The 15,336-nt window shown below is 44.2% G+C and overlaps 1 protein-coding gene across 1 annotated transcript in view; it reads left to right on the top strand.

Annotated features, from left to right (window-relative positions):
- ABTB2 (ankyrin repeat and BTB domain containing 2) overlaps nt 1-15,336 on the top strand; it is a 194,431-nt gene that overhangs the window by 92,133 nt on the left and 86,962 nt on the right. The gene's annotated exons all lie outside the window — the stretch shown is intronic.

Here is a 15,336-nt window from a genome sequence, read left to right as displayed (position 1 = left end):
AGTATCTATACTACCTGATTCCATCTATCTGCATTACTGAACCCAGACTTCACTTGGTGTGCTATTTGAAAACCCATATTCCAGTACATGGCTGCCTGCTAGTAATAGTTACTTTTGGTGATTTCTGTGTAATTGCAGAGTTCTACATTGTCCACAGAGGCACTCCTATCCTTGGCAGAGAGGTATTGGCTGCTTTAAATCTCAGGGTAGTTAATGGACGAATTGATCTTCCACAGCAAAGCACTCTTGCGGTACACACACCAGTTTCAGCTGGGACCCAACACCAAGTTGAGGAGAAACTTGGCTGTGCTTATGGGTTTCTGCATAAAGTTAAAATGCGGAATAATGTGATGCCTGTACGACAGAAGTTACAGCGCTTACCATTTTCAGTCCGGGAAGCTATTTCAGAGGAACTTAGAAAACTTGTTCAAAAGGACATTTATTGAAGAGATTGACTCCTCGGAATGTGTCCTATACCTATAGTAGTGACACAGAAGAAGGGTGGAGGCATTTGCCTTTGTGTGGACTTCAGGGAGCCAAATAAAGCTATTGTGATTGACAGCCATCCTCTTCCTCACATAGAAGTATTTGCAGAACTCTGTGGAGCAAAGATGTTTTCTACTCTTGATTTGCAGAGCGCATAGCACCAGGTTATGTTGCATGAAGATAGCAGAGACCTATCAGCATTTATTGCACATGAGGGACTATTTCGTTTTAAACGTGTTCCATATGGTCTCGCATCTGCCCCAAGTGCCTTTCAAAAAATGATGTAATTGATTCTGAAGAATCAACATGGAGTTCAGTGCTATCTGGATGATATTATCGTGTTTGGAAATACTTCTGAGGAGCATGACAATAACCTGCAGTCTGTACTAAACTGCATCAGCACAGCAGGCCTCCAGCTCAATAGATCCAAATGCAAATTTAGACAAACTGAACTCTCCTTTCTGGGGCATACAATTTCACAGGCTGGACTAAAACCTGATCCAGATCATATCCTGGCAATTTCAAATACTCCTCCTCCAACAGATTTGCAAACCTTACATTCCTTTTTCGGTCTTACCTCCTGGTATGCAAAATTCTTTCCCAATTATGCTTCTGTCTTTGAACCGTGACGGGAATCACTACGGAGAAGTTCAACCTTAATGTGGACAACGGATGCACAAGCTAGTTTCAAAACTGTGAAAGACTTGATTGTACATAGTCCAGTACTTGCACTATTCAGTCCTGCATTGCCCACAATTGTAACTACTGATGCTTCTGATTATGGACTTGGGGCTGTTCTTACACAACTGGATGAGGACAACACAGAGAGGACTGTTGCATTTGCTTCAAGGACACTAAGTAATGCTGAAAGAAAATATTCTACAGTCGACATTGCTCATCACGAAAGGACTGGGAAGAGCAGGATACCGTATTGCTCGATGGTCTGCGAGACTACTCTCTTTCAATTATGAACTGGAATATAAGCCTGGAAACCAAAATGTGGTCGCTGATTTCCTTTCTCGCTTGCCTTTGCCTTCACCAGATGGTCCACCAGTTGATGGGATGTAGTGGTTGCGCTTATTACAAGCACTCTCACTGCAGTTACAAGAGAACAATTTCAAGCTGCTTGTTCAGCGTGTCCAATTCAACAAAAACTGCGGGAATTTCTGACAGAGATGGCCCAGTCACCCTAAAAACCTTGACCCAGTTTTGCTGCCTTATTTTAGAGTTCAGGATGAACTTTCTTTGTTTGATGCCTGTGTGCTACGAGGTGCACACCGGCTCCTTGTGCCAGAAGAATTACAATCAAAACTCATACACCTGGCACACGCTACTCATCAAGGAATTGTCTGAACCAAACAACAACTATGGGATCTGTATTGGTGGCCAGGGATGGACTCTCAAACTGAAGCTCTCATAAAATCCTGTGTCACTTGCCAAATGCATGATAAGACAGCAGTGACATGTATCCCTCCATTACAGCCTGTTCCTTTTCCTGAATCTGCATGGGGAAAAAGTGGCGATTGACATTGTAGGACCCTTTGATACTGCTCCAATTGACTGCCGTTATGCCATCACTTTAATAGACTATTTCAGTAAATGGTCTGAGGTAGCATTTACATCACAAATCTCTTCTGCTACAGTAATTAAGTTCCTCTCTTCAGTTTTTAGCAGGGAAGGTAAACCCAAAGAACTGGTTTCAGATAATGGTAGTCAATTTACTTCACTGGAGTATGAAACTTTTCTAGCACAGAGGAACGTTTTACACAGAAGGTCATTGAACGGTTTAACAGAAGTTTGAAAGAGAGTTTGCAAACAGCTAAACTAGAAGGGCGATTGTGGATACCCTTCACTGCTGATTTCTTGCAAGCATACCGGGCTACACAACATGCCACAACGCAGAGATCATCCGCAGAGTTACTGCATGGGAAACAGATGAATACTAAACTGAACATTGCTGGATTGTTAAAGGCACGACCTGATGCCCCAAACGAGGATGATGTGAGAAAAACAGTTGAACAGAACCAAGCAAAGTCTAAGGCTTTCACAGACAAGTGGCAGGGTGCTAAGGAACCAAAGTTTCAGTGTGGTTCCTTCGTTAGAATACGAAAACCTGGAATTTTACGCAAAGGGGACCATAAATTCACAGCTCCTCTTAAAATCATAGAGAAGAAGGGACCTTACACCTATCGTCTTTCTGATGGGCAGGTATGGAATGCTTCTTATCTTGCACCTGCCTATGCACCAAGAGGAGATTATGCCAACACCCAGCCTGCATTGGATGACTTCACCGTAGTACCAACACAACAAGACATTGCACTGGAACCAAGGCTTGAGAGACGGCCTGTCAGACCCAGACAACTACCTGTCTGGACTAGAGACTATGTTATGTAGTATCTACAGTGTTTTCAATGTAATATTTCTGCCAACAGTATAGTGTCTTGTTTCATATTTGTTCCTGTAGTTAGAACAATAATGTTTATTTTAATTGGGAGAGTTTCTTAAGAGAGGAGGGAATGTGGTGTTTAGATGTTGCTTGTAATTATTAGAATTGGGAGCACTGGCTGTTGGGAGTCTGAAAAGACAGGAAGGAGGGGGGAGGAGTTGAGAGGCTCCTCCTCTGAGGGTGCAGCAGCTTGGTAAAGAGGTTTCCACTTTAAAAATAAAGTCCTGTTGAAGCTTGTTAGTACCTTGCCTGGTTGATACAACACCCAGGCCCCAGCCTGAGCCTAAATGTCTAAAAGGCAATTAAAAGGCCTGTTAGCCTGAGCCAGCTAATTTAATTGCAGTGTAGACATACCCACAGAACCATGTTTTCAAAACAGTTCATCTTCTATTTAGGTAATTAAATGAAGAAGCCGGGTTTTCAGACATGCTCAGCTCCCAGCATCTCCCATTGAAAACAAAAGGGACTGTTTGGTGCTGAACTCTTTTGAAAATCTGGCCAGGTATCTCTGTGCCTCAATTGCCTCAGGTGTAAAAAAGGAAATAATACTACTTCCCTACTCCAAATGATTATTATGCAATGTGCTTTGATAAGGAGAGCTATGAAACATGCTTTCATAAAGAAATTGCTAGAGGAAAGACAACGCTCCCTTTTCAAAAGTGTTTTTGTTCAATTCCTGTCATATGTTTGTTTTTTAATTGAGCTTTTAGTCTACTGTATTATTGTGACTGAGTGTAATCGCTCATGCAGCACCCAGAGTCCTTTTCTGAGGATGGGGGAAACATGCTTTATAAATGAGAATATTATTGTCAGCTGTCTTTGAAACTAAACAACTTCAATATGCAGTAGGTATGGAGCTTTGGCGTGGTGGGTGAAAAGAGCATGTGGGGTGACAGAGATAAGCATCTCCCTCTCATGTTTTACAGGGCCAAATACTTTTCAGATGTAAAATCTTGTGTAAGGAGAGCGTTCATTCAGTGTTCCCTTTGTTCTCAGTCCTGTCCTATATTTGACTGGTGCAGGGACACCTCTGTGATCATTATGAATGATCTGAGCACCCTGAGAAATGATGGCTCTAAGGAGTAGATAAATAGCTGCAACATCATTTCTTTGAGTCAGTTTTAGAGGCTGGCCTGTGATATGATGCAGAATGTAGATTTCTGTCTGTCTACGCATCCATCAATCTCACAGACCTCATTGTGACATTTGGATCTCAATCCTGCTTTCTAGTGCCCCACAGCTCAGGGGTGTTTTGACTGGGCAATGTTATCTCTTATGTGTTCTGGCTTTATATTTTCCTCTCAGTCCTAACCATGGGGGGGAGACTCAAGATAAATATCAGTGAGGGATTCTCTGGAGGTATACCCTTGTCTCAGGAAGCCCATATAGTGTAATTATCATGGCATTAAATGAACTACTGAACCTCTGCAGGAGGAATGTTAACTGTGGTGGCCTGAAGCAACAAGTTTTCCATGGGGGGGGATATAAACAATCTCCTGGTTCAGGATGAGGTCTTAGCGGTGGTTACCAGCTGGTAGGGAGGGTAAGGCAAAAGTGAGGAACAGAGGAATTTGTCTGTGTTACAGAATGAGCTGCTTCTACATGCTGCAATGTAAAGCTGAGACAAAGAAACTGCCCCCCAAAACGGGCTGATGTGTTGTTGCTGTAATGAAAGCCTCTTTCTTTGCTCCCCCATTGCAGACTCAGTGAATGTTGAAGCAAAGCAGGAACTTGAATACTGCCTCAAAGGCACCAGCATGCACTCGATCCTGCTTGGTTTCACTCCTGCTTGTCTAGCTATGGCAGGATTTTTACAAATGAACTTTCAGGCTTTCAGATGCATCCACTTTCCCAAAGGAGATAATGAAATCCAGAATATAAAAATCAAAACATTCCTGGTTCAGCCAATCCCCTGAGTCATTCCACACAAAAGTCACATTTTGGGAGTGAGCTCAGTTCAAAACAAACCTGGAGTTTATTATCAATTTGGGCTGATTTAATCTCTTAACTCCTTTTTATTATTCCTTTTTGCGGCTCTCTGAGGTAAAGCTTGTTTTTGTCTTCCTCCTTAGATTGAGGGCATCACTTGTTGATGGCTCTGATATGAAATTGCCAGTGCTAGTCAGTCTGACAAACCCCATTATTATTTGCAGTGGTGTTGTAGCTGTGTTGGTCCTAGGATATTAGAGAGACAAGGTGGGTGAGGTAATCGTTTATTGGACCAACTTCTGTTGGTGAGAGAGACATGCTTTTGAGCTTGTACAGACTCCTCTTCAAGTCTGGGAAGGGTACACAGTGTGTCACAGCTAAATACAAGGGTGGAACAGACAGAATTAACACACGTTGCAAAAGATCATTCAAGGTGAAGTGGACTGTTTAACACCTTTACAGTCATAGGACAAAGGAGGGTTAGTGGGTTACAGATTGTAATGATTAAGTTCATGATTTTTGGTGTCTAGCAAAGTTTATAGATTTAAGTTCCTGGGCTCATCTTTTGAAAGTGGTGTTCAGGTTCGCTTGAGGAAGAGGACTGAGATGTCACAAGCGGAGTGATAGTTTTTGTGAAAAATGTTTGCCTACAGGTGAGATGGTGTTTTCGTCTTGTATCATTTTTCTGTGTGAGTTCATTCTAGAGCATAGTGATTGGTGTCATGCACAAAGCTATTGTTGAGGCATTTGATGAGGTACACCTCATGTGTGATAGGCATGGATAGGTCCCATGGATCTTGAAAGGGGGTACACACCCTTTCTGAGCGCACACCCCTAATTGTCACCTACCATCCCACACTGGAACCCATATAGGTTACAATTAAACCCATACTCTGAGGGGACCACATCCTGAAAGAAATCTTTCTTGAACTCCCTCTTCTGGCCTTCAAACAAATCCCCAACCTAGCCAAGCTCATCATCAGCCCAGGACACATCAACGCAAAGCAGTACCAGACTCTGCCAGAACAACAGATGCAAATCCTGTAGACACATCACTGCTACAATGATCAATATCCCCCATAACACACCTTTCAGGATCCATGGATCTTACCCAGGCTTATCACAAGATAAGGTGTACCTCACCCAGTGCACTAAATGCCTCAGTAACAACAGTTTGAGTGAAACCAGACAACTACTATGCTATTGAATGAACTCACACAGAAAAATGACAGAAGACAAAAACATACCACCAGTGGGCCAACATTTTTCACAAAATGATCACTCCATATTTGACCTCTCAGTCCTCGTCCTCAAAGGAAACCTGCACAACACCTTCAAAAGGTGAGCTGGGAGCTTAAATGTAAAACCATGGTTTAAAGACACTGGATTTATGCTTTATTTAATAATCTGTAACCCACTAAGCTGCCCCCCCACCTTTTTTTTTTCTTGTCCTATGACTGCAGTGGTGTTAATGCAGTCCCTTAGAATATATGTTAACTACTTATGATAAACAATTTCTTCTACCTTGTATTTAGCTGTGACACACTGTGTGCCTTTCCCAGACCTGAAGAAGAGCTTGTGTAGGTCAAAAGCTTCTTTTTCACCAACAGAAATTGGTCCAATAAAAGATATTCCTGCACCCACCTGGAAAGGAAGCTCATTTTAGAGATAGGGTGGGGTCAAGTGATTAAACCTGGAGACTGGAGTTGCAAGTCTCATTGGTTAATTCGTGGCTCTGTTAGGGTGACCAGATGTCCTGATTTCTTAGGGACAGTCCCTATATTTGGGGCTTTTTCTTATATAGGCTCCTATTACCCACCCCATTCTCTGTCCCAATTTTTCACACTTGGTATCTGGTCACCCTAGGCTCTGTCATTGATTTGCTTAGTGAACCTGGGAAATCACTTCTCTCTTCCTGTTTGTCTATCATGATGATTTACATCCATTTTAAGTGCCTCGGGGATCTCAGATGAAATGAAAAACAAAAAAATTACCTTCCTTGCTCACGTGTATGTAACCTGCCATGCCAAGTAATTCTGCAGTTAAAGAGATACTATGCCAATGTAAATCTGACCCAGAATCAAGTGTCCATAAAATTACCACTCTTCAAATAAACTTGGCCTTGTAAGATTAGAACGGATAACTAATAGATTTAGAGCTGTTCTGTGGTTTTGCTGCAGCTGGGATTAGAATTGTGAAGTTCCAGGCTCCCAGTCCTGTGTAAAGGCCAACAGCCTACGCCTCTCCTCAGGCCCTGCTACATGGGGGAGAGAAAAGCATCCTATCTAGAAGCAAATATGACCCATCTCATATTGGCATTCATAATGTTAAATCTGTTGCTGTATCTATGCTCACATTTGTAACTATCCAGTCATTTCCCAATCAGCATGATAACTATGGATTCAGATTCAGCAAAAGCAAAAGTACAACACAAGCCCTTTTGCTCTTAGAGTTGAAAATGTAAGTCAGATAACCATGCAGGTTTCCCAAAGGAAATCCAAGGGCGTAATTCAATCTTAGGATTCTTCTGCTACCGAGTAGCAGTGAAAGTTCAGACCAAGAAGCCCTCAGTGTTACGAGAAATCGGTGATAGAATTTCACCCTTGTTTTCGGGGCAGAGTGCAGGGGAGGGGAGGGAAGGGGATGTATTATTCACTATGCCAAACACCATACAGAAAGCAGGTATTTGTGTTTTTTATTCAGGTCAGTTATTCCTTCTCCTCCCATTTCCCCTCCCCCCCCCCCCGAGTTTTCTTCTGCTTCTTCCTCTCTCCTTGTACCTCTTCTTAGCTCTTCTTAATTCCCTGAAGAAATGCTTCTTTGAGCATCAGTTCAGTCAGCTAGTATTGTGCTGCTTGTTGTGTGGGCACAGGCTTTTCAGCAGCTGGTTGAAGACATATACATTATTTCCTTAAATGATATAAATAATTCAGTCTTCAGAAAAAGTTCAGTGGGTTTTTTGTAAATAATTCCCAGTTGAGTGTATGAGTTTTGGCATGAATTACAACCTGCTTGTAAGGATGAGGTTTTGGATTAGGTTTCCTGTAAACACACTTGGCCAAATTTTGATCTAACCTAAAGCCCCTGCAAATCTTGTTTGTCAAAGAGATTATGACAGATTTCAGAGTAGCAGCATGTTAGTCTGTATTCACAAAAAGAAAAGGAGTACTTGTGGCACCTTAGAGACAAATTTATTTGAGCATAAGCTTTCGTGAGCTACAGCTCACTTCTGTACCCAGAGGATCCAGGTGGGTTTGTACTCAGGGTGGCTACCCCATGCTTCTACTCACTGCTGCCCATGCTACTGTGGCTACGCTATTTTTAGTGTGCTAGCTTGATGAAAATGAGCACGAGTATGTCTATGCGAACTGGGAATCGCACCCCTAGTTTGTAGTGTAGACAGTTGCAGGATGACAGTGCCGGGGTGGTGGTTGCTGTAGCAGAGCACACATCTCCAGTGCAGATTTGGAAATATCACCTCTTGAAAATCAAGGCCTTTGCCACTTGCTGAATATTCTAACCTCCCCTCTGCACTGTCCCACGTGCAACCACAGACATGGTGTAACTGATTCTCTCAATTTGGCACTTGTTAGTGTAGGTGGGACCACAGATGAATCAGCTGCAGATGGCAGCACCAAGGTTAAAACACATTTTGGTCTTGCATTAAAGACAGGACCAAACCGTGTTTTAGTCGGGTCCTGGCTAAGTCCGAGACTAAATTCTGGACTCTGTTTAAAATATGGTACAGTTCCTTCCTTGCTTGGAAGACCAGACTGTGTTTTGACTGTGCCCAAAACCTTTCCTGTAAAAGATATAATAGTGTAGACAGGAACTAACACTCACTCTCTTCTCTGTTGAATCCTCTTTGTAGACTGTAACTGACAGCTCCTCTTGTTAGTATTTTGTTTATTAGTAGTACAGTAGCACCCAGTCGTCTTAATCTAAATCAGGGTCCCATTTTGGTGGGCACTGTACAAACACAGGTAAAAGGACTGTCCCTGTCCCAAGGAGGTTACTGTCTGGGTTCAAAAGACAGATGATCGGTGTGTGTAACAAACCAATGGAGAAAGTGAGCAAGGGAGATGATTAGCAGAATTAGGCATGAGTGTGATGATGGTGGGAATGCAGAGTCTGTATACCCCTGCTCCTTCTACCAGGACCAGCTCTGGTCTGCCAGCTGCTGTCAGAGGAGAGCAGGCCATGGCCTCACCCTCTCCTGGCTGTGCCCCTTTTTGAGTTACCATTGCTGGCAGCACTGTGATTCTCTCAGTGCACTGAGGGTGCACAAGCACTAGGATGCTAGCTCCCCACTACACAGGAGTGCAAGCAGGGGGAGGCTTCTTAAAATTCCCTTTAGCAAAGAGGCAGCACTTGCAATAATGAATATAAAGGGGATTCTTTTATTTGAGCCTTCTGGACACAGGCTTCCCTGTAGGTCTCCCTGGTTCTCTATCTCCCAGAGCAACTAACACAGCCTGGGCTATCCACACAGGTAGAGAGGGTTGCAACTCAAAATTTCTTTTTCACAGAAAATTTACATATTTAACATTTTATTTTCATTCCAAACCAGAGCAAAAACAAATATTTTGAAGTTCCCCACAAAATGGAATTTCCTGAAAAATGTCAGTGTTTGGAAATATTTTGCTTTTGAAATTTCATTTTGAATTTTATTTTTGATTTTTTACATGTTAGTAACAGTAATGCATAATGTACACTACTGCCACTGACCTGCCATAATGTGACCTAACTCAATAGCTGAAATATTTTCTTATTTGCTCTTATTTTTACAATCATTAAGGGCAGCTGCTACGTAATACTGTGTGATACAGCTTGATACTCTTTCCGACTGTCTGGTCACATCAGAAGCAGGAGACGGTTTGATCTAGGAAAGCAGATAAGATGTTTCAGACAGAACTAAGTAGCAGCTGCCCTTAGTAATTTTTTAAAATAAAATAAGAATAGTGTAACTCCGCAGTTCTCAAAATGTGGATTGGGACCCTAAAGTGGGTCGGGACCCCATTTTAATGGGGTTCCCAGGTCTGGCATTAGACTTGCTGGGGTCCGAAGCTGAAGCCTGAGCCCCACCACTGGGGCTGAAGCCAAAGTACAAGGGCTTGATACCTGGGCGGTGGGGCTCAGGCTTTGGCTTCAGCTCTAGGTTACAGGCCCCCCACCTGGGGCTGAAGACCTTGGGCTTCGACTTTAGCCCCCCTACCCGGGGCGACAGGGCTTGGGAGGGCTCAGGCTTTGGTCCCCACTCCTGGGGTCGTGTCGTAATTTCTGTTGTCAGGACGGGGTCACAGTGCAATGAAGTTTGAGAACCACAACTATTATATTATGTCATGAACTAAGGTAAAAATATAAAAATGCAAAAACCCATAAAATAAAATTAAAAACAAAATTTAAGATTTTTCCAAATGATTTTTTTTCCATTTTTGAAAATTTTCCATTTTAGGTTGTAACCAGGGGAAATTTTTGTTGAAATTTTTGGCAAAAACTGCTTTTCTCATCGAAAAAACATTTTGATGAGAAAATTCCAACCAGTTATAAGCATAGGGCTGCTGACTGCACTACACTCCTGAGGTCCCTTCCAACCCTGATATTCTATGATTCTATGATATACACCTTCCCCCTTGTGCATCTGGCCCTGTATAGTGTGGGGCCAGAATTAGCCCTTTACATTTAGAGCAGCGAAGTGAGTGGGGTTTCATTTCTGCAGTTAAAAATGACAACATCAGAATTTAGTCTGTGTATATTTTAATTTGTAAGAAGAAATGCTTTGGGGAGGGTTTTGTTAAGGAGCATATCCTCCACGCTGATATGTTGTTACAGGGGAGCTGGAGAAACCTGCCTGACAGAACTGATTTTGTTTCCTCTCTGGTAACCATAGACTGTGTTATTACTTAAAATCCGATTCTCACCCACACAAAAAAGAGCCCTTTCTTATAGCTCCATGGTAGATTTATTCTGTAGGACTCACTGGGGACACCATAGTAGAAAAATAAATGCTGCAGAGCAAACGGGCTGCTACTGACTAGGCAATATTGGGTTTTCTTCTCTGCTTTTTATTATACTCACATTTTTTCACTGAAACAGCTTCAGCTGTGATTTATTTTAATCTGCTGCTGTTGTGTTTACAGTTCAGGCCAGGCATATTCCTTGCAATTTGAGTGTTACCTCCTTTCATTTCATGGGGTGTTAGGATTTCTGTGAGGTGACAGCCCAGACTTGTGTTTTCCAAATACACAGCATCAGCTGTCTAGGAGCCCAATCCTATGACATGCTGAGCCCCCTCAGCTCCCATTGACTTCAGTGCCACTTCCTCTTCTGATGGGGGCTTTTATTTGTTGCAGCTATTCTTCCAAACCTCCAAAGGTCCTGAGTTCCAGGTGAGTTCAGATAAGCAACTCCTGTATCTGCATTCTTATCTGAAAAGAGCCTGAAAAATGGAGTTGTTTGGACTTCTGTTTCTAGTTGAGCTGGGTAATAATCCCTTCTTCCTGTGTGTGTGTGTGTGTGTGTGTGTGTGTGTGTGTAGAAACTGCACTATAGATCAGAGGTGGGCAAACTACAGTCCACAGGCCACATCTGGCCCACAGGACTGTCCTGCCTGGCCCCTGAGCTCCCGGCCGGGGAGGCTAGCCCCCGGCTCCTCCCCTGTTGTCCCCCTCCCTCGCAGCCTCAGCACGACGTGCCACCAGCACTCTGGCTCGCTTCTCCTGCTGGGCAGTGCGGGCGGTGTGGATGGCTTCGGCATGGTAAGGGGGCGGGGGGTTCCAGGGGACAGACAGGGAGCAAGGGGCGGTTGGATGGGGCGAAGGTTAGGGCAGGGGGCTGTCAGGGAAGCGGGCGGGGCTGGATAGGGCATGGGAGTTCTGGGGGGCCTGTTGGGGGCAGGGGTGTGGATGGGGGCGGGGCAGTCAGGGGACAAGGAGAGGGGGGTTGGATGGGTCGGGGGCAGTCGGGTTCTGGAGGGGGCAGTCGGGGGACAGGGAGTGGGGGCGGGATTGGATTGGTTGGGTGTTCTGGGGAGGCAGTCGGGATAGGGAGCGGTTGGATGGGGCAGAGGTTTTGGGGGGCGGTCAGGGGAAGAGGAACGGGGAGGTTGGATAGGCGTGGGAGTTCCCGGGGGCCGGTTAGGGGTGTGGATAGGGGTCGGGGCAGTCAGGGGACAAGGAGCAGAGGGGGTTGGATGGGTCAGGGATTCTGAGGGGGTCAGTCAGTGGGCAGGATGTGCGAGGGGGCACTACCCCACCCACCATATAGTTTTGCAAGCCCGATGTGGCCCTTGGGCCAAAAAGTTTGCCCACTCCTGCTATAGATGGTAAAGATGGACTGATCTGGCCCACTGGAAATTCAGTGTCCTATTGCACAAAATAGGTGGGATTTGGTGGCTTTCTGTGTTTCAAGCATCAGCCTCATCTCTGTATGGCCATTTCCTTCAGATTCTGACACATACTCTCTCTTCTGTCCAGTTAGCTGGCCCTTACAGTGTTGACATGCTTGCTGTGGCTGACCACAGGAACCCTTCAAAGTAGGTCAGATGTAACCCTGCATCTTGGCAGTTACTCACCTGCCCCAGACAGGATGGATGTTTCCCCGCTTTGGCTGGTGGTAATGCGTGCACCATGGTTTAATGGCTCAAAGCCAATGAGAAGGTATGAGGGAGGAATGGAGGGAGGGAGCCTTGCCAGCCCAAGGAAAGGCATTCCTATCCTCTAGCAGCTCCACATCAGCTAGGCCATTTTTGTATCTGTTCTGCCATCTCTGCACTATTGGGCCTATGGGGTTGGGGGGGGAATCTGAGTACCAATAATATTTTGCAGCTACATGGTTGCTTCAGTCCAAAGTGTCTCAAACTATATATGCTGCTCAATGTCGTTTGACAGCCTTCCAGTACCATTGAAATACAAACTTCTCTGGGGGGAGAAGCAGCAGCCAAATGGCACACAGTACCCTGTACACTATCAAGGGAATGGTGAACATTGGTTAATGACACCAGGGCAAACCTCTAGACTGCCATGGAATCGCTAACATCCATGCATTGCAGCCAGGAGTGTAGCTCTTAAGGTCTTATATGAAAGGACTACATGTAATAAACCACATGGAACTCAGTTTGTGCTGAGATTCAAATGTCTGGTTCCAGGGAGTACAGAAAAAGTATTTCAAATCTGAATATTAGGCCACTAGGTGGTCCCACGTAGAATATTGTTAACGCACTTAGGGCTGAATCCTTGGCCCCATGCTTCCCAGTAGTACAAACAAGCCAGAAACCTGATTGCTGTCGCTATGCTACCTGGGGATGCCCTTGGCATAAGGAAAATCCCTGTTTGATGGTGCTATAGTATAGTGGAGGATCTGGTCCTTTAAATCTTACAAAGTTCACAGCAATGGTTTTATAAATTATATTTGAGATTTTTGACCAGGTTTTCAGCAGAGGAGCTATGTGCGGTGAGGTCAGAGACTCCAATTTCCTGGTGGGAAATAAAATGATTGAAAGAAAATATATAACCCTATAGTGTCCTGGATTCATTTTTAGTTCGTTCTACTGCATTTGTCTGTGTTTTTGTGTAGGTGTCAAGGACTTGTAGCTCTCATCTGGGAGCTCAGCACTGGTGGCCTGGACACTGGTCTAACACTGTGTGTATTGTCTGGGCAAGAACTTCTCTTTTTTGTCCTGCATGATTCACAGGCTGTAGCAATACCAGCTTACATCATAGCTCATGCATCCTGATCTCACGCCCACAGAATTCATTTATGGCTCTCCCCATGCTTACGTTGTTTTTGTTTCTGTTGTAGTAAAAACGGATGGCAGGAAGCTTTGCTTGTGGGAAGCAAGAGCGGTCAGCTATGACAAGCTTTTCTGGCTGTCCTCCCTCCCTGTGCATGTGTGTACGCACACACACCCTCCTCATTGCCTTGTCTTTCCTTTTCAGCCAGGACTCTAATTACGTTGCATCTCACCACATCCCCAGTACTAACTCAGATCCTCTTATGTGCACTTTTGACAGCATTCCATATTTCCCTGTAGGCTGCTCTCCAAAGTGCTCTGCAGGTTCTATGCAAGATGAGATGCTGTCCCTGCTGTCAGCATTGCAGAAGCAAGCACCCAGGAGTTCGGCTGGCACTACGCTGCCTAAAGTGTATGGCTACTGAGTTAGTCACATTAACTATAGCTGAGTTAGAGACACCATGCTACCTGTCTGTTTTAGGAATTTATATGGCTCCTGTTACTATTGTTTCTGAGCACCTCACAATCATTTAATGTGTGGCTCCTCACAGCACCCGGTGAAGTAGGGCAGTGCTATTAGCGACATTACACAAACGAGGAACTGAGGTACAGGGAGACTAAGTGTCTTGCCCAAGGTCACACATGGGAGTCTGTAGCACAGCAGGAAATTAGCCAAGGAATGAGGAAACCTAGTTTTATCATCTTACCATTGGACCATCCTCCTTCTTTTGTGTGGTGGGTGCTGCTTTAACAGGACTACAGTGTCCCTTGCTGCTGCTTTTCTGTCCAGTGTCACTGGCAGTACTGTCAACTGAAAGAACTGCCAAACAACAGCAAGATGCTGCAGCCAGTGTTGGCATTTTCGTGATGCCAGCCTAGAGATGCTCATAACTTTGGTCTTCATCCTCCTTCATTAAGCAACCCGTATCAGACAGGAGACCTAGATATAGTCTAGAGGTATCAGAACTCCAAAGACAGGTGTAAAGCACAGCTAGGCTGGGCTTTATCTTAACACTACTCATGTTAATTCCTGGAAGTGGTGTTGGGTGATTGGAGCAGGGACGTGGGAGTCGGGACTCCTGAGTTCTGTTCCTACTTCTGTTCCTTCTCTCTCATTTTTGAGCAAGTCATTGTAGGTCAGAATTTTTAAACTTAGTCACTAACTAATGTCTTCTACAGTCAGGCATGAGGTTGATTATTAATAATGAAACTCTGTATGTCATTTAGTCCATTTCCTTGTTTGTGTGGGCCTCTCCCCACAGCAAAAGGGCAGAGACGATCATTGTTAAAAATAAGAAAATGTGACTGCAAAATCCACAAAAACTGCAGGGGAATGTGGAACACTGGAAAATAGAGCATTTTTAACTCTGCCCACCCTCTTCCTTTTTAAATGGCTTCAAGCCGATGGTCTCTGTTTACTGACAGTAAAACAATCTCCTTTCTGGCGAAGAAGGGTTTTCTTTTCCTGAGTCTTTATTAGCAATAGTTAGGCCTTCAGCACTGCAGTGCCAGCAGGATTTTTGTTTGTTTGTTTCAGCAGTGTTGAGAAATTAAAGGATAACTGTTCTCCCACAGGTTTCAGAGTAACGAAAGCTTATGCTCTAATAAATTGGTTAGTCTCTAAGGTGCCACAAGTACTCCTTTTCTTTTTGTTCTCCCACAGTGTTATTTCTCAGGAGGATGTAACAGGATCTCTGAGAGACCACTTCTATTCCTGTTTCTTTAGGTGATTTCTGTTAACTCC

This window comes from Lepidochelys kempii, chromosome 6 (assembly GCF_965140285.1).
Source record: "Lepidochelys kempii isolate rLepKem1 chromosome 6, rLepKem1.hap1, whole genome shotgun sequence".
Taxonomy (NCBI): domain Eukaryota; kingdom Metazoa; phylum Chordata; order Testudines; family Cheloniidae; genus Lepidochelys; species Lepidochelys kempii.
This window is presented reverse-complemented; position numbering and strand designations above follow the sequence as displayed.